Source organism: Eriocheir sinensis, chromosome 63 (genome assembly GCF_024679095.1).
Source record: "Eriocheir sinensis breed Jianghai 21 chromosome 63, ASM2467909v1, whole genome shotgun sequence".
Classification (NCBI taxonomy): Eukaryota; Metazoa; Arthropoda; class Malacostraca; order Decapoda; family Varunidae; genus Eriocheir; species Eriocheir sinensis.
The window spans coordinates 6,571,407-6,590,935 of record NC_066571.1 but is presented as its reverse complement, the minus strand read 5'-3'; the positions used below and the strand labels follow the sequence as shown (position 1 = coordinate 6,590,935).

At 47.3% G+C, this 19,529-nt stretch overlaps 1 protein-coding gene across 1 annotated transcript in view; it reads left to right on the top strand.

The window, feature by feature from the left end:
* LOC126986788 (serine/threonine-protein kinase plk-2-like) overlaps positions 1 to 19,529 on the top strand; it is a 132,945-nt gene that overhangs the window by 50,659 nt on the left and 62,757 nt on the right. The gene's annotated exons all lie outside the window — the stretch shown is intronic.

Sequence of the window (19,529 nt, the reverse complement as noted above, 5' to 3'; positions counted from 1 at the left end):
GAGAGAGAGAGAGAGAGAGAGAGAGAGAGAGAGAGAGAGAGAGAGAGAGAGAGAGAGAGAGAGAGAGAGAGAGAGAGAGAACAAAAGGGTTGCTGATGAAGGGTGAAAACGTGTAAAAGAATGGGAAGGAAAAGATGGACGGGAGGAGGAGGAGGAGGAGGAGGAGGTTGGTGTGTGATGGAGGTGTATATGGTGGAGATGATGGTGGTGAAAGGAGGAGGAGGAAGAAGAGGAAGATAAGGATGAATATGGAAGAGGTGGTTGTATTTAGAGGGAGGAGGAGGAGGAGGAGGAGGAGGAGGAGGAGGAGGAGGAGAACAGCACCTCCCCCCACGATAAACTGTTTATTCATTAAGCCCACAAATGAGAAAAAGAGGAAACATGAGCTAATCTGCGAAAGGGGTGTCTAACATAACCTGCCTCCTCCTCCTCCTCCTCCTCCTCCTCCTCCTCCTCCTCCCATCCCCGGCGCCTCTTCCCATCTTGTGGTGGTCAACGATGGACATAATTACCTTAGATAATGGTTGTGGTGAGGGAAGTGGAGAAGGAGGAAGAGGAGGAGGTTAGATATATGGAAGAAAGATGAGGTTAGGTTGAGGAGAAGAGGGGAGGAGGAGGAGGAGGAGGAGGGGGAAGGGTTAGGTATGAGTGAAATGTGGTTAGGTAAAAGGAGGAATAGGAGGAGGAGGAGGAGGAGGAGGAGGAGGAATAGGGAGACGTCTGGATTGTGTGGAAGGACCAGCGAGAGGGATGGAGAGAAAAAAAAAAAGGGAGGGCAAAGATGATAGGGAAGACGAGGAGGAGGAGGAGGAGGAGGAAGAGGAGGAGGAGGGGGGAGGGAGGGATGAAGAATAGGGACTGAGATTGCGAGATGAAGGAAGGGAGAAAAAGAGGGACGAAGGAAGGGAGGGAAAAGAGGTGGTCGAGAGAGAGAGAGAGAGAGAGAGAGAGAGAGAGAGAGAGAGAGAGAGAGAGAGAGAGAGAGAGAGAGAGAGAGAGAGAGAGAGACTGGGGGGGGGAAGGGGGCGTACGTTCTCTAGTCTTTGTTGCGACGCCCTGGGTACGATCTCCCGAGTGACCTTCGCTTCACCACCACCACCACCATCACCACCACCACCATCACCACCACCACCACCACCACCACCAGCATCACCACCATCATCATCATCTTCCCAACCACCATCCCCACCATCACCTCGACTGCCGCTACCATCTCCACAACCCTTATACACACACACACACACACACACACACACACACACACACACACACACACACACACACACACACACACATGCTTACACGGTCATGCACTTCCAGCCCTTTAAATGTACCGAGTGTGTGTGTGTGTGTGTGTGTGTGTGTGTGTGTGTGTGTGTGTGTTTCTTATATGGATGAGTGGACAGTAATGGCAAAGTGGATGAGATGTGTGATGTTTTGGGGATGAAGTGGAGAAAAAGATAAAAAAAGTATATTAGAGTTGATGAAATAACATAACATCCTTGGGTGGTATGTGGATGAGGGTGGAGTGGATGCTTGTGGGGGGAAGAAGCTGCGTTGGGTGGATGATTTAGGTGTGGAGATGTGGGTGGGTGGGAGATGAAACTAACCTGAATATTGAACTTGAGGTGGGTGTGGGTGGGTGTTGGTGGGTGTCATGAATGCTGGGGGGTGAAGAAGCTGTGTGGGGCGGGTGCTGTGGGTGTGGTGGGCGGGAGGGTGGGTGGGGCTGACCGCTATCCTGCCCCACCCTACTTGACCGATGGAAAAGCTTGTCCGTGGGTGGAATGAGGGTGTTTGGTGGGTACGCTGGGCGGTGGGCGGGGCGGGAGGACAAGGAGGAGGAGGAGGTGGAGGAGGAGGTTGTAGAGACGGAGTGTGAAGGTGGGAGGAGAGAGGTGATGGAGATGACGGGATGAGGAGAGAGAAGGAAGGAATGGTAGGGAGGAAGGGTGGGAGGGAGAAAATGAAAATAAGGAAGGGAGAGAGGGAGAGGGATGGAGGAAAAGAGAGGAGAAAGGAAGAAGGAAGGGAGGAATAAAGAGAGGGAGAGAGAAAAAGACAGGAGGAAGAAGAGGGATTGAGGAAGAGATGTTTTAAAATGACACCACTCGAATTAACACACACACACACACACACACACACACACACACACACACACACACACACACACACACACACACACACACACACACACACAGCGACCTTGACAGCAACAACACAAGCAATAACAACAACAACAACAACAACAACAACCTCTGATTTGCATGTCTGTTATGTATTATTATTCCTTCCCGTTAACGATCATGTGTACGTGTGTGTGTGTGTGTGTGTGTGTGTGTGTGTGTGTGTGTGTGTTTTAAGAATCGGGAAGAGAGGGACGTTAGAGGGAGGGATTGAGTGGGCGCGGGAAGAAGAGGGGAAGGAGGTGGGGAGAGGGGAGAAGGGGGAGAGTGTTACGGAAATGAGGGTGTATGTTTAGGTGGGTGTAAATGTGGAGTTCGGGGTGTGGACTCAAACGAGGGTGTGGGTGGAATAGGAAATAGGTGGAATGGGTACAATGTGTGTGGGGGGGAAGGTGAAGGTTGGGTGAGACTGGGGAGAGAATGGGTGGGTGGATGGATGGGATGAGTGGAGATAAGGGTGGAGGAGTGGAGCTACCGGATTGGTGGACGTGGAGGAAGAGGTGGAAACAGTGTGGATAGGAGGAAGAAATACAGAATGTGATGTGGATTGGAGAGAGAAGGAAAGCTGATGATGATGATTATAGTGGAAGTGAAGGAGGAGGTGGAAGTTATGTGGAGAGGAGGAAGAAAACAGGTGATGTGGATTGGAGAGATAAGGAAAAGGTGGAATGTGGAGAGGAAGAAGGTGGAAGGTGATGAGGAGGAAAAGGAGGAAGAAAACAGAGTGGATGAGGCTGTGGATAGGGGTGAGGGGAAGGGTGGGGGGGTGGAGAGATAGGGGTCATGGAGGTGGAGAGGGCGGGGTGAACTGTGTGGAAGAGGGTGTGGGTGGTGGGGTGGGTGGGGTGACAGGTTAAGTGAGGTTGGGGGAAAATGGAGGAGGTGGGCGGGGCTGGTTTATAGGGTGGGGTGAGGGAGGGGTCAGGGAGGGGGGGCGGTGGTGGTCTCCTGAGGTCACAACAGGTCATGCATGGTAGTTGTGGTGAGCTGGATTTCACGCCACCACAACCACTACCACCACCACCACTATCACCACTAACCTCACCACCACCACCACCTAACTTATCCTAATTATACAAACCTTCACCTCTTCCTCCTCCTCCTCCACCCTTCTTGCTCCTCCTCCTCCTCCATCCTTCTTCCTCCTCCTCTTCCTTTCCTTTCCTTCTCCTCCTCTCTTCTCTTCCTCCTCATTCCCTTTCCTCCTCCTCCTCCTCTTCCTCTCCTCTACTCTTCTTCCTCGTCTTCCTCCTCCTCTTTGAAACTACATGAATGAGCTAGAGCGAGAATCTCAGAAACTTGGCACCGCTGAGCTCTATTTCCTGCTCTGGGAGGAGGAGGAAGAGGAGAGGGCGTGGGTAGATCGTGAGGAAGGGGACGTAAGGACCAGGGCGAGAGGGAGAGGGAGGAGGCGTGGTGAGAGAGAGAAAAGGAATGGAGTGTAGAAGGGTAGGCATGGGGAGAAGGAAAGGGCGAAGGGGTGGGGAGTGAGGGAGAGGGCGTAGGGGAATGGGAGAAGGGGATGAGAGGGAAAGTGGGGTGTAGGGAGAGAGGGAGAGGATTGGAGAGAGGGAAGAGTGAGAGAGAGGACATGTGGAAGGGGAAAAGGAGAGGAGAAGATGAGGGGAAAGGGGCCGTGGGGAGTCAGGGAGAGGGTGTGAGTAGGCGTGGGGAGGCGTGGGGAGGGGGAAGGCGTGTGAAATCTATAGGGACAAGAGGGAACCCAACGAGGATTTAAGGAGAGGACATTATCATTCAAAGGGACACGTTCTCAGGCCGGGGCGCGCTCCCAATGTGACCAGAAGATAGGACAGGCGCGGGCCGGCCACATCTTCTCCACCCATTCCCTCCCCCCTCCTCCCTCCCCACCTGCCCCGCGCCACACTCAAGGGCCACACCTGCTGCCAGAATCATACTCACACCTGGTCACACTTTTTTTTTCGTGTATATCTGTTTTTGTACCGTTGGAGAGGTGCTTTTGCCTCCGACTCAGCCACACCTGTCTGCCACACCTGTCTTTCCTTGTCACACCTTTTTCTGTCTTTTTTTTAACGCAGAGGAATGAAAGAAGTATTATAAAAAGGCATATTCATTAGATTGTCTCAACCACCCTGAAACGTAGCCACACCAAGCAAGGCCACATGTTTCCTGGCCACACCTTTTTTTTGTAACGTACCTTGTAATAACTTAATTTTAATCTATCTGAATCATACGAGCCTTCTCCTCTACCCTTCTTCTCCTCCTCCTCTTCCTTTCCTCCTCCTCCTCCTCTTCTCTTCTTCCTCATTCCCTTTCCTCCTCCAAAGAACTAATATAAAAAAAGACACATTCTGTTCCTTTTGACTCAGCCACACTAAAGCAAGGCCACATGTTTCCTGGTCACACTTTTATAATGTCAGTTTTTTTTTATAACGTACTAATAAAACCAAACAAAGTAAACAAAAACTAATATAACAAGACACATTTTGTTCCTTTTGACTCAGCCACACTAAAGCGAGGCCACCTGGTTCCTAGTCACACCTTTCTCTTATAGTGTCAGTTTTTTATAACGTACTAATAAAACCAAACAAAGAAAACACGAATCACTAATAAAACTGGACACCTTCTTTTGCTTCTAACTCAGCCACACTAAACCAAGGCCACATGGTTCCTGGTCACACCTTTATAGTGTCAGTTTTTTTATAACGTACTAATAAAACCAAGCAAAGAAAACACAAAGCATTAATCAAACCGGACACCTTCTTTTGCCTCTGACTCAGCCACACTATGACATAACCACACCAAGCGAGGCCACATATTTCCTGGTCACACTTCTCTCTAAACTTGTCTTTTTATAACGCTCTGATAAAACTGAATAAACTAAAAGTATTTACATAACAAGGCACATTCTTTCGCTTCCTGACTCAGCCACACTATGACTTAACCACACCAAGCGAGGCCACATATTTCCTGGTCACACTTCTCTCTAAACTTGTCTTTTTATAACGCTTTAATAAAACTGAATAAACTAAAGAAAGTATTAACATAACAATTCACATTCTTTCGCTTCCTGACTCAGCCACACCACATCAGCCACACCAATCAAGCCACACCTGTCAAAGCCACACTCTGACCTGGCCACATTTTTCTTGGTATGCCTGTTTCCTCACGTCAAAAGGTTATTGACAGGAAATGATAGATTCTTTGTCGCTTGAGTCAGCCATACCTAACAAGGCCACACACACACACACACACACACACACACACACACACACACACACACACACACACGCACACACACTCTTGCAAGCAGAGCCACAGTTAATTAAGTGTCACGTTAAAGACACAAGAACTAACTAACACAAACGTAAGCGGTGAGTGCAATAGTTAGCGCGTTCGCCTTACAACTGAGAGGTCCCAGGTTCGATTCCCGGGTGGAGTTGAGACGGATGTGTTTCAGCCGTATACACACACACACACACACACACACACACACACACACACACACACTTATATTCGGGAGAAGTAGGTCGGAAAAGAACTGAATGGTCCTCTCTCTCTCTCTCTCTCTCACCCATTTGTGTAAACGACTCGACTCCCCTTGTAGGTCATCCCCCTCCCCCCCTTTTTTTCCTCCACTGTCCCTCCATTCCCTTCCTTTTCCCCTCTCCTTGCGTGATAGGAGGAGGAGGAGGAGGAGGAAGACGGGGAGAAGGAGACGTCTGTATGGAGAAAATAAGAAGAGGATGGGAGTAATGTTTTGTGAGAGAGAGAGAGAGAGAGAGAGAGAGAGAGAGAGAGAGAGAGAGAGAGAGAGAGAGAGAGAGAGAGAGAGAGAGAGAGAGAGAGAGAGAGAGAGAGAGAGAGACAGGAAGCGAGGAATGTGGAGGAAAAGACTCTTAGCGAAATTTTACGGCGGAGAAAAGGAAGGAAAGAAGGAAGGAAGGTGGAGGAGGAGGAGGAGGAGGAGGAGGAGGAGGAGGAGGAGGAGGAGGAGGAGGAGGAGGAGGAAGAGGAGGAGGACGACGAAGCGGGGGCGGAGGAGGAAGAGGAGAGGTAGGAGGAGGAAGATCAGGAACCACTCTCCCTCCTCCTCCTCCTCCTTCCTCCTCCTCCCCCCATTTCTTTCTTCGCTCCACGCACGATCAATGCCCCCCTTCCCTTCCTCTCCCTTCTCCTTCCCCTTTCCATTCCTTCTCTCCCTTCCCTTTCCTTCATCTCCCCTTCCCATCCTCTCATTTTCCCATCTTCCTCTTCCCATCCTCCCCCCTTCCCGCCCCCCCCCCAGGACCCTACGCCCCCCCCCCCCCCACCGCCCACCCCGAGGTTTAGCGTCATGCCCCGCGCCTCGTCTCAAAACCCCCGCGCAGTAAATCAAGTTCATGTAAAAAAAAATATATGTTAAAGGAAGATGGATTATGGGGGGCTGCGGAAGCTGGGCGGCGACGGCGATAAAGAAGGAGGAGGAGGAGGAGAAGGAGGAGGAAGAGGAAGAGGAAGCAAGAGAGAGGTGATTTCGAGAATGAGGAGAGATGGAAAACAGTACAAAAAATAAGTAAAAGGAGGAAGAGGAGGAGGAAGAGGAGGAGGAGGAGGAAGCACGAGAGAGGTGATTTCGAGAATGAGGAGAGATTTAAAACGGTAAAAAAAAGTAAAAGGAGGAGGAGGAGGAGGAGGAGGAGGTAGGAATTAGGCTGTGGAGGAGATTTCGGGAATGAGGAGAGATGGAGAATGGCAATAAGAAGGAGGAGAGAAGAAGGAAGGAAGGGAGAGGAGGAGGAGGAGGAGGAGGAGGAGGAGGAGGAGGAGGAGGAGGAAGCGGCAAGAGTTAGGCTGTGAGGTGATTTCGGGAATGAGAAGAGATGGAGAATTGCAATAAGAAGTGGAGGGAGCAGGAGGAGGAGGAGGAGGAGGAGGAGGTAAAGGAGGAGGAGAGAGGAGGAAGGAATAACAAGAGCAATAGAGAGAAGGAAGGAAAGAGTAGAGAAATGAGAAGAGAGAGGAAAGGAAGGAGAGCCAGAGAAGAAGGAGGGAAGGACAGGAGAGAATGACTAGAGAAAGGAGGAAAGGAAGGAAGGAAGGAACAAAGGACTGGAGAAAGGGGAGAAAATGAAAGAAGTAGAAGGGAGAGGAGGAGAGGAGAGGAAGGAAGAACTAGAGAAAGGAGGAAGGAAGGAAGGAAGAGAGGAAGAAAGAAATGGAGAGAGGAGGAAAGGGAAGAAGGAAACGGTTAAAGAAAAAAGAGAGGAACGAAGGGAGAGAAAGAAGAGGAGGAGGAGGAGGAGGACGAAAGGGACAGGTGGCGAACTTGTACAGAACCCGAGTCAGCTGATCATGAGGTAGACAGGTGGAATACGGGGCACAGGTAGACTCGTACAGGTAAACCAACGCCTCACGGATGTTTCTTACCTCTAATTACGCGCTAATGAAGGGCCTCGAACCCCCTTTAGGAACCCCCTTTATAGAGGCTAAGGGGGGGAGGGAAGGGGAAGGGGGGAGGGGTATGGGCAGATGTGTAGTGTGTGGAAGTCTTGACGTGGCAGATGTGGAATGGAGAGAGAGAGAGAGAGAGAGAGAGAGAGAGAGAGAGAGAGAGAGAGAGAGAGAGAGAGAGAGAGAGAGAGAGAGAGAGAGAGAGAGAGAGAGAGAGAGAGAGAGAGAGAGAGAGAGAGAGAGAGAGAGCAGGTGTAGACTACGAAAGAAAGGAGAGATGAAGATACGAAATTAAGGTTTGCAGGTGTGTGGGAGAGGAAACGGAGGAGGAGGAGGAGAAGGAGAGAGAAATAAAAGCAAATATGTGAAGAGGAGAAAGAAAGAAGGAGAAAAGAAAAGCATATTTGTGGAGGAAAGAAGAAGAGGAGGAGGGAAGTGGAGGGAAGAAGATATATAGCAGGTGTGGAATGGAGAGATGCTGGTAGGCAGATGTAGATAGGCAGATGTGTCGGGAAGAGAGGAATGGAGGGGCAGGTGACGGAGGAGGAGGAGGAGGAGGAAGAAGATAAAGGAGGAGGAGGAGGAGGTAAAAAGCAGGTGTCAGGAGGCATCGGCAGGTGTGTGTGAGGGAGGAAGGTGACAGGTATAGGATAGATTGAGATGACGGGCGAATGTGAAGGTGCAATGAGGTGAGGTGAGGTGAGGTGAGGAGGAAGGGGGAGGAATAGGTGTGTGGGAGGGAGGGAGGAAGGGGAGGGAAGTGACATGTAACAGAGATGACAGGCGAGTGTGTGGGTGAAATGAAGTGAAGTGAAGAAGGGAAGTGAAGAAGTGAAGGGAAAGGAAGGCAGTGGAAGATAAGACAAAGGAAGGGAATAGAATGGAATGGAAGAGAAAGATAGGGAAGGAAAGTAAAAGGAATGGAAGAAATGAAAGGAAGGGATGAAAATAGAAGGAAAGGGAAGGGCAAGAAGAGAAAGAAGGGGAAGGGAAGGGGAACGGGATAAAGGAGAATGGAATAGAAGGAAAGGGAAAGGAAGATCAGAGAAGGAAAGGGGATAAAAGAGATGGAAATAGAAGGAAAAAGAAGATGGAAAGAGAAATACCACACACAATTAATCCAGACCTAAAACATTTGCAGGAAAAAAACAAAAAACAAAAAAACGGAGGAGCTGGTGAAAGAGAAGAAGGAAGAGAAGGAAAGGGCAGGAATGAAGGGGAAAGAAGAGAGAGGAGAATGGGAGAAACACCTCACATGTATTCCAGACCTAAAATATTTGCAGAAAAAAGGAGGAGGAGGAAGGGGAGGAGGTGGATGCCCTTAAAAAAATGTCCACGCAGCTAGTACAAGTCCCTGAGGAGCCCTGACTGACGGGGTGATTGAGTGAGGAGGAGGAGGAGGAGGAGGAGGAGGAGGAGGAGGAGGAGGAGGAGGAGGAGGAGGAGGAGGGGAAGAGAAGAGAAGGGAAGGGAAGGGAGGACGAAAAGCGACGGTGAGAACAGGTAAAACAGGAGGAGGAGGAGGAGGAGGAGGAGGAGGAGGAGGAGGAGGGGGTGCCAGATAAGGAGGAGGAGGAGGAGGAGGAATAACACGTGTAAGGGATGAGTTTAAGGAATGAGGGAATTAACGAAGACGACGATAAGAGGAGAGGCAGGTAATTACGAAGGAGAGGAGGAGGAGGAGGAGGAGGAGGGAGCGAAAGAGGGTTAACAGCTGCAGAAGTCGATGTAGGAGGAGGAGGAGGAGGTGTGTGTGTGTGTGTGTGTGTGTGTGTGTGTGTGTGTGTGTGTGTGTGTGTGTGTGTGTGTTACGTTGAACGAGGGCGGGTGTGGTAACGTAACTGATCGATGAAGAGGAGGAGGAGGAGGACGAGGAGGAGGAGGCGTTGAACAAAGAGGGGGAGGAGGAGGAGGAGGAGGAGGAGGAGGAGGAGGAGTGATAAAAATATAATAGCAAAAAGTGCGTAGGAAAGCGTTACTACTATTACTACTACTACTACTACTGGCGTGTGTGTGTGTGTGTGTGTGTGTGTGTGTGTGTGTGTGTGTGTGTGTGTTGGACCCTTGCCCAGCCCACCTTTCGTACCCTCCTCCTCCTCCCCATTCTCTCCTCCCCATCTTCTTCCCCTTTTCTTCTCCTCCCCATTCCGTTTTAGTGGGTCTTCCTCCTCCCCTCCTCGCGTCTGCCTTCTTGTCTCTTTATTCATGTATTCAATTATTTATACATTCATTAATTTTCCTCTTGTTCTTGTGCCCGCGTCTGTCATCGCGCGCTCTTCCTACCCTTGTTTCTGCCCGTCATCCCTTCCTCCTCCTCCTCCTCCTCCTGCTCATTTCTTTTCATCAATATCGGTTTCTTATTCCTGATTCGTCCCTCTGTTCTCCTTCCCCTTCTCTCCTTCACCTCCTTATTCTTACTCATTCTTATCTATTCTACCTTTATCAACTCCCTCTCCTCCTCCTCCTGCTCATTTCTTTTCATCAATATCGGTTTCTTATTTCTGATTCGTCCCTCTGTTCTCCTTCCTCTTCTCTCCTTCACCTCCTTATTCCTACTCATTCTTCCTGGTCCAAATCCCTCTCCCCCTCCGTACGTGGGACACCTGGAGGAGACACAAAATGCCATCCCGCCGAAGTCGCAGAGTAGGTGAGGACGGGCAAGCCTCGGCCGCTGACTTTCTTAACAAAACATATATATTAAGTGACACGCGGGAAGATTAATGTGGCTGAGAGGTGGAAGGGAGGGAGGGGAGGTGGATGGGAGGGTGGAGGGAGGATGCAAAGGAAGAAGAGAAGGTTGCAAGGGAGAGGCGGAGAGAGGAAGTGGAAGGAAGGGAATGTGGAAGGGTGTGAAAGAGGGAGGGGGAAAGAGTGGACGAAAGAAGGGAGGGAGGAAAGGTGGTTGGAAGGGAGGGAAGGTGGAAGGGATGGTGAAGGGCTACGCTGCCTGTCCTGTTCCTTTTTTTTCTATATTAGTCTTTTTTTAAGGGATTTTGTGTCTTCGTCTTTCCCTTCCTTTTTATTTTCGTACGTGTGTGTTGAGGTGGTTGGGAACAGTTGTGTTTTTTTTTTTTGCCCCTCTTCCTCGCTGTCTGTCTTTGTCTGTGTCACCCCACATCAACCCCCCCCTACCCCCCTCTCCCCCCCCCCAAGTCACCCCCTTACCTGTTTCTAATCTCCGGCTACCTGTTATTCCACTGTCGTCACCTGGTTCGCCTTCTCGTTCACCTGGCCAATTAAGGGATGATGTGGACGTGTCGATACACATTCAAGGGTAACCCAGGTGCGCTAACCCAAGCCTCCGGGGGTCCCACAGGTGCTAATGAGGTGGGGAGGATATAGGCCTGGGATATAGGTGGAGGTAAACTGTATCAGAATATTTAACGAACCTACACCGTATACAGACATAACATTTCTACTGTCATTTCTTCTCTACGAACTCATTTCCGTTTCTTAATGTATACCCTTAAGGAAAAAGGTGATGAGTGGTGTTGCTTGAGAGTGGTGACAGGATGGTAGTAGTAGTAGTAGTAGTAATAGTAGTAGTAGTAGGGGAAGGTGAGACTATACTTTGAGGTCGTGATATGTGATGTAATGAAGGAAAGTGGTGGTAGTAGTAGTAGTCGTCGTAGTAGTAGTAGTAGTAACAGTAGTAGCCATAAAGATACCCATAAGATTATTAACCCCTCGTCCCGTTCCAACACTCCGCCCAGACACACTCGCCTTGTTTGTGCTAAGGTGATTAAGCTGCCCCGCTCCCTGCCCCACCCGTGCCTTGTGTGTCCCGTCAAGGCGGTTAGGTCCATATTCTTTAACGCATCGGACTCCCTTTACCACTGTTTTCTAAGGCCACCGAGAACAGTAACCGAGTGTTCGTGGGTGATTTTCCCTTTCAGGATGTAGAGGTCGTGTAAAACTATCACCAGGATTATAAAACAGTCCATTCTTAAACATACCGGGGCTTCCATTACAATTATTTTTAAGGATGATTTTCCATTACAATTATTTTTTAAGGCTACAGAAAAAAGTAACCAGATTTTTGTGTGTGATTTTCCTTTTCAAAATGCGGAGGTCGTGTAAAACTATCACCAGAATTACAATCATAAACATACCGGGCTTCCATTACAATTATTTTTAAGGATGATTTTCCATTACAATTATTTTTTAAGGCCACAGAAAAAAGTAACCAGATTTATGTGTGTGATTTTCCTTTTCAAAATGCAGAGGTCGTGTAAAACTATCACCAGAATTACAAAAAAACTCCATGAAAATCCCACCAACTTCTACGAGAGGCTTTTCAAACATGCGAACTGAGACGCCAAGACGTTTAACAATACTGCCTTAAGCTCCCCCTTTCCCAGCCCCACCCAGTGCCTCGTGTCCCGCCAAGGTGCTTACGTCCTCCCCAGGTGGCGCCGCGTCCCAGGTGTGCGTGTCCTCGGGGCGGGGCCGGCGAGACTGAAGGTTGTTGTGTCCGAATGAGTGTTTGTGTTTGCCTTGGTTTTTCCCTTCGTTGTGGTGGTGTGTTGATGAGTCCCTTGTGGCGTATGGATGTTTAGGGGGGAGGGGGAGACATGGGGGGCCAGGGGGGAGGGGGTGCTAGTCTCAAGGGTCCATTAGGAGAAGGAGGAGGAAGAAGAGGGAAGATGAAGTAAGAGTTAGGAGGGAGAGTTTGTTAAAGGCTTATAACGAGGCTGCCTGTTTTGATGGCTTAGTGTTCCCTGTGGATCTTTACTGTCTGTCGGTATTAGAGGAGGAGGAGGAGGAGGAGGAGGAGGAGGAGGAGGAGGGTGCGTGTTTTGAGAGAGATTTTTGATGTGACCTCTCCATAGAACACTGTGGAGGTGGAGGAGGAGGAGGATGTAGAAAAAGAAGGGAAGAAGGGTACGTAAGATTACTTACCTCCCATCTTAACCGACGATGTGATAACGGAAGAGGAGGAGGAGGAGGAGGAGGAAGAGGAGGATGTAAGAAAGGGAGGGAACGCTTTGTAGGAGGAGGAGGAGTCGACGGAAGAAGAGGAGGACGGAGAGGAAGAGGGGACCATGAGAATTAGACGAAGAAGGAGGCGGAGTAGGAGTAGGAGGAGGAGGAGGAGAAGTAGAGGAGGAGGAGGAGGAGGAAGAGGAGGAGGAAGAGGCAGAGAAGACAGAGGAAGAGAAGCTTTATATGAATTAGGAAGAAGAGGAAGCAGTAGATGAAGGAAGAAGGATGGAAAAGTAGACAGAAGGGGAGGAGGAGGAGGAGGAGGAGGAGGAGGAGGAGGAGGAGGAGGAATAGGAACAAAATTAGTACATAGATTAGTAAGAAAAGGAAGGAGTAGATGAAGGAAGAAGGATGGAAAAGTAGACAAAAGAGGAGGAGGAGGAGGAGGAATAGAAACAAGAATAGTACTCAGATTAGGAAGAAAAGGAAGGAGTAGATGAAGGAAGAAGGATGGAAAAGTAGACAAAAGAGGAGGAGGAGGAGGAGGAATAGAAACAAGAATAGTACTCAGATTAGGAAGAAAAGGAAGGAGTAGAATCAGTATGCGAATTAAGAGAATGAAAGGAAGAAGGGTCGAAAAATATAAAACAAAAAGACACGCAAAAAAGATCGTCCCATCCTGTCTGCCCCGTCGAGGTGAGGTGCGGGGCTGCTGCTCACCTGTGCTAGCCCGGGTCACCTGCCTAGAGGGGGCTACTTCCGGGCCGCGGGCATTGGCTTCTTGCCCCGCCACACAAACACACACACACACGCACACGCACGGAGCTTAATAGAAGTGTTGTCAGGACTCAGGAGTAGCTGGATAAGTTTGAGATAAGCGTGAGTCTTTGTCCTCCTCCTCCTCCTCCTCCTACTACTACTACTACTACTACTACTACTACTACTACTACTACTACTACTACGACCTTCACCACCACCAATAATGATGATAATAATGAGGAGGGCAGTAATAAGGTTCTTGGCGATAATGAGGTGAACGTCGGCGCTGCGTCAAACCCTGGCGTCACAATAACTGGCGTGTGCATTATTAAGAAGGAGGAGGAGGAGGAGGAAGAGGAGGAGGAGGAGGAGGAGAGAAGAGAGCACACACACACACACACACACACACACACACACACACACACACACACACACACACATTGTTGTTGAGGACTTAAAGCAGTGCTGCCCACCCTCACTCACCCACGCCTCACCCCCTCCAACCCACCCATACCCGCCTCTCCCTCACTGTCCCGTCCCCCACTCCCACCCCACTCCCTTCCACACCTCACCATCATCTCCCTCTCTACCCCCCCCCCCCCACGCCCTCACATCCTCACCCACCCACACGTCATCCTCATCTCTCCCTCTTCACCCAGCCCCTCACCCACTCCATAACCCATTCATATCTTCATTAAACTCTTCAGAACCACCCCCTTTGCCCCCCTCCGCACCCCCCCTTCTATTTATTACACTGCATCCCGCATCTGCTTGCCCCCCCCCACCCCCTCACCCCACGTGCCTACTGCGTCTCTTGTGGGCGGGGAGGCGGAGGTAGGGAGGGGTTGGGGGGCATGGGGATTGGTAGGAGGGGGGCGGGGTATGTTTGCAAAGCTACCGGAAGGCACTGCGGTTATGTATGGATCCCGGGGGAGGAGGAGGAGGAAGAGGAGGAGGAGGAGGAGGAGGCGAAGAGGATGCGGAGGAAAAAGAGGAGGAGGAGTAGAAGGGAACAAGAGGAGGAGGAGGAGGAGGAGGCGAAGAAGGATGCGAAGGAAAAAGAAGAGGAGAAGAAGAGAACAAGGGAGGAGGAGGAGGAGGAGGAGGAGGAGGAGGTGGTGGTGGTGGTGAAGGTGGAGGTGGAGGAGGAGGAAATAAGAGAAGGAAAAGGGAAACAGGGGAGATACAACACACACACACACACACACACACACACACACACACACACACACACACACACACACTTTAGAGAGAGAGAGAGAGAGAGAGAGAGAGAGAGAGAGAGAGAGAGAGAGAGAGAGAGAGAGAGAGAGAGAGAGAGAGAGAGAGAGAGCAATATATCTGGGCCGAGAACACTGGCAGGATGTGAGCGACGGGTCTTCCTTTCAAGGGGGAAGATGTAGAGGTCTTTGGGGCCATTTGGTCTGCGAGGTGGTCTGGGAAGGTGGGGGGGGACAGGAAGGTGAGAAGCAAGGGGGGGGAGGAAGAGGAGGAAGGGTATGTGAAGAAGGGAATGAGACTGTACTCCTCTTCTTTCTTCTCTTCCTCCTCCTCCTCCTCCGCTCTCTCCATCCTTTTTTTCTTCCTTTTCTGTTTTTCTTGTTCTCTTCCTTCTCCTTTTCTTCCTCCTCCTCTTCCTCCTCCTCTTCCTCCTCCTCCTCCTCCTCTTTGTGCCCTTTTTGCCCGCCTCCGTCAATATAATATACTCTTGCAGCAGTGGACGAAAGAAGGAACGAAGGGAGGAGGAGGAGGAGGAGGAGGAGGAGGTGGAGGTGGAGGAGGAGGGGACGAACAGGCAAAAAGAGTTAGTCGGTTATCTCGTAAAGGTGTTTTTTGTGTGTTGCAGGTGTGTTGCGCAGCCCTCGTGTGTTGCGCCGCTCCTTGGTGTGTTGCGCTTTTGTTTATCCTTTTCTTTGTTTCCTTGTTGCTTTATTCGCGGGTGTTTATGTATTTTAATTTATTTATTACTGCGAGTTATTTTTCCCTGCGACTTTTTTTTCTACCATTGAGAGTCGCCGTACCGATTTTTTTTGGTTATTTTTCTCTGCGACATTTTTTTCTATCATTGAGAGTCGCCTTACTGAGTTTGTTTTTTTGCGAGTTATTTTTCCCTGCGACATTTTTTTTCTATCATTGAGAGTCTCCGTACTTTTTTTTTCCGGGAGTATTTTTTATCGAGTTTTCTTTCTTTTTTTCTGGACGTTTTTGTTATTGATTTTTTATTGCGATTTTTTTCCTGACATGTATTTTGGTGACCTTTTTTATGGCGAGTTTTTTCTCTATTGCGAGTTTTTTCTCCATTTTTTTCTTAGTTGAATTTCCCGGTTATTCTTCTTTCGTTTCTGTTGTTGTTGTTGTTTTCGTGTTTTAATAAGTCTCCCATAAAAGTAACTTATCACCAATACTTCTTTTCCTTCTCTCTCTTCCTTCCCCTTCTTCCTCTCTCTCCTCTCTTCATTCATATTCTCCCTTCATCTCCCCTCGTCATTCATTCCCCTTCCCTTCGTCTCTCATTTCTGTACTATTCCTTTTCCTCTTTCCCCTTTATCATCATTTGTACTTTTCCTTCTTCTTTTTTCCTCTTCATCTCTCTTCATCTATCATCTTCCATCATCTCCCCTCTTTATTTATTCCTCTTCCTTTCGTCTCATTTCCGTATTATTCCTTTCCCTCTCTCCTCCTTTCCCCCTTCATCTTTACTTCTTTTCCTTCTTTCCTTTCTTCCCCTTCTTCATCTCTCCTCATTTATCTTCTTTCATCATCTCCCCTCTTCATTCATTCCTCTTCTCTTCGTCTCATTTTTGTACTATTCCTTTTCCTCTTTCCCCTTTTTCATTAATACTGCTTTTGCTTGTCTCCTTTCTTCCCATCTTCCTCTCTCATCTCATCATCTTCTTCCTCCTTTACCTCCCCTCTTTTTTTTATTTATCTTCCCTTCGTCTCTCATTGCAGTACTTTTTCCTCTCTCCTTTCCATTTTCAACCTTACTCTTTTTCCTTCTTTCCTTTTTCCTCTCCATCTCTCCCTTCTTCATTCATCTCCTTCCTTCATCTCTTTTCATTCATCTTCCTCTTCTTCCCTCCCTCTTTCATCTCATCTCCACCCTCGTCACCCATGTTTCTTTTTCTCTCCCTTTTTCCGGTTTTTCTCCCCTTCTTCCTCCTCTCTCCCTCCCTCTTTCGTCCCCTTTTCCTCCGACTCCCAATCTTCTTTCTTCCCCTCATCTCCTCTCTTTCATTTCTCCCTCCTATCTCCCTCCCTCCGCTCTCCCCTTCTGACCCCCCCCCCCGCCCCTCTCTCTTCCTTCCTCTCATTCTCCCTCCCCGACTCTTTTTTACACTCCCTCCTCCTCCTTTTCTTCCTCTTCTTCCTCCTTCCCTCCAGCCACACCCAACCATAGTACAGCACACACGCACATACCTCCTCCTCCTCCTCCTCCTCCAATTTTCCTTACCTACCTTCCTACCTAATTACCTACCTCGTTACCTGCCTACTGCCTACCTTACCTGAGAGAGAGAGAGAGAGAGAGAGAGAGAGAGAGAGAGAGAGAGAGAGAGAGAGAGAGAGAGAGAGAGAGAGAGAGAGAGAGAGACAGTCAACCGTGGGAGGACCTTTGATTCATATTCTTTCAGTCCACTGGGCGAAAGAAAGTCGTTTGATTGGTGTTCCCCGATTGAAAGAACTCCTCGCTCTGAGTAAACGCGGAAAATCGCTTCGGATAGAGGATGTTTTTTTCTTTATAGATGACCAGTAAAACAGCTTTCGTCTTTTTTTTGTTGTTGTTTTTCTTTACATTCATGGCAGAGTTTAAGTTTGAATAGTCTGAAGTTAACATATCACAAGTTTAGCTGCGTGTGAGTGATGTAGTTTATATGAGAATACTGTTAGTGGATACCGTATATATTTTTTGTTTCTTTTTCTTTACTAATGGCAGAGTTTAAGTTTGAATAGTCGAAAGTTAACACATATCTAGTTTAGCTGCGTGTGATTGATGTGGACTATATGAGAATACTGCTTAGTGGATACCGTATTTGTTCTTTATCTTGCTTGAAAAATGACAAAACATAACAAAAGATAACAAAGAACATCAGGTCACCAATAGCACATCCAAATAATCTGTTGTACTCGCAGTTTTGAGGAAAACAAACAATGACCAACAGACAGTTATAGGAACGGTGAAGAAAGATTTAAGAAGTTTATGAAAAAAAGAAACGTGAAAGTTAAAATAAAACAAAAAAAAACGTATGGCTAAGAAAAGCATAACCAAAAAATCCTTATCTTCGTCATTTTTATGGATAACAAAAAAATAAAATAATTGAAGGGAATAAAACCAAAATAAAAACGTATAGCTAAGAAAAGCATAACCAAAAAATCCTTGCTCGTCTTTTTTATGGATAACAAAAAAAAAAATGTTGAAGGGAATAAAACCAAAATAAAAACGTATAGCTAAGAAAAGCATAACCAAAAAATCATTGCTCGTCTTTTTTATGGATAACAAAAAAAAAAAAAAATGTTGAAAGGAATAAAACCAAACAAAAAAGAATGACTAAGAAAAGCATAACCAAAAAATCATTGCTCGTCTTTTTTATGGATAACAAAAAAAAAAAAATGTTGAAAGGAATAAAACCAAACAAAAAAGAATGACTAAGAAAAGCATAACCAAAAAATCCTTGTTTGTCATTTCTATGGATAACAAAAAAATAAAATAGTTGAAAGGAATAAAACCAAACAAAAAAGAATGACTAAGAAAAGCATAACCAAAAAATCCTTCTGTTCGTCATTTCTATGGATAACAAAAAAAAATAATGTTGAAGGGAATAAAACCAAAATAAAAACGTATAGCTAAGAAAAGCATAACCAAAAAATCATTGCTCGTCTTTTTTATGGATAACAAAAAAAAAAAAAATGTTGAAGGGAATAAAACCAAAATAAAAACGTATAGCTAAGAAAAGCATAACCAAAAAATCCTTCTGTTCGTCGTGTTTATGGATAACAAAAAAAAATAATGTTGAAGGGAATAAAACCAAAATAAAAACGTATAGCTAAGAAAAGCATAACCAAAAAATCATTGCTCGTCTTTTTTATGGATAACAAAAAAAAAAAAAAATGTTGAAAGGAATAAAACCAAACAAAAAAGAATGACTAAGAAAAGCATAACCAAAAAATCCTTCTGTTCGTCATTTTTATGGATAACAAAAAACAACGAAAAATAGATTAGTAGTTGAAGGGAATGGTGAAAAAAAGTTAGAAGAGAAGGCCAGACAGAACACGAGACCGCCCCAGATCAATTACCGGGCTTGTTTTTCTACTCTTTTCGTTCCCTTTGAGTTGCTTCCTTTACTATAAAAAAATTAATAACGGTACCAACTAAAACCAAAACCCACCAACTAGAACACGACAAAAGTAGAAACAGAAACCGGTAGTAGAAAACACTTAACTAATCCCCTTTCCCCCCCTCCCCCCGTCCCCCCTTCCTTCGTCCGCGAGTTTGTAATCCTGCAACGAAAAAAAAGTTAAGGCCTAAGCACATTAGCCACACACAATTAACTAACAATATGCAAAACGACCGAGGGAGCAGAAAAAGGCACAAAAAAAACAAAAAAAGCGAGGAACTAAACTAATCTCTTTCGCTGGTTGTGTGTGTGTTTTGAGGGGGATGGGTAGGGGGGGGGCTCGTGTGTGTGTGTGTCTGTGCGTGTGTAATGAAAACTTATGAGGGAGTAAAGAATGCTAAGACTCGCTTCATATATCATTTTCCGTTTTCCTTCCTTCCTTCCCTTTCTTCTTCCCTTCCTTCTACTCTTTCCTTCGTAGATAATAACACGTGATAGCTTTACGAAGCAGTGGGAAGGAAAGCAAAACAAATACATCTCAACCTTTTCTTCCTTTTCTTCTTCCCTTCCTTTTTACTCTTCCCTTCGTAAAGAATAACACGTGATAGCCTTACGAAACAGTGGGAAGGAAAGCAAAACAAAAGCATCTCAATCCACAACAGCAGCTCCACGCAAACAACACATTAATCAGAGCATCAAAACATCTCTAATTTATCTCCCAGCCAGTCGTGGATAAAAACTCAACTAACCTCCTTTTAACCTTTATCGTTTATGTAGAGAAGGAGACATAAAACAAAAAACTGGGGAGAGGGAGAGAGAGAAAAAAAGACAGTCTCCCACTTTTTATCTTCAGCTTCCTCTTTCTTCTCCCTTCCTCTACATTCCTTTCTCCCTAGCCTCCCTTTCACCCATC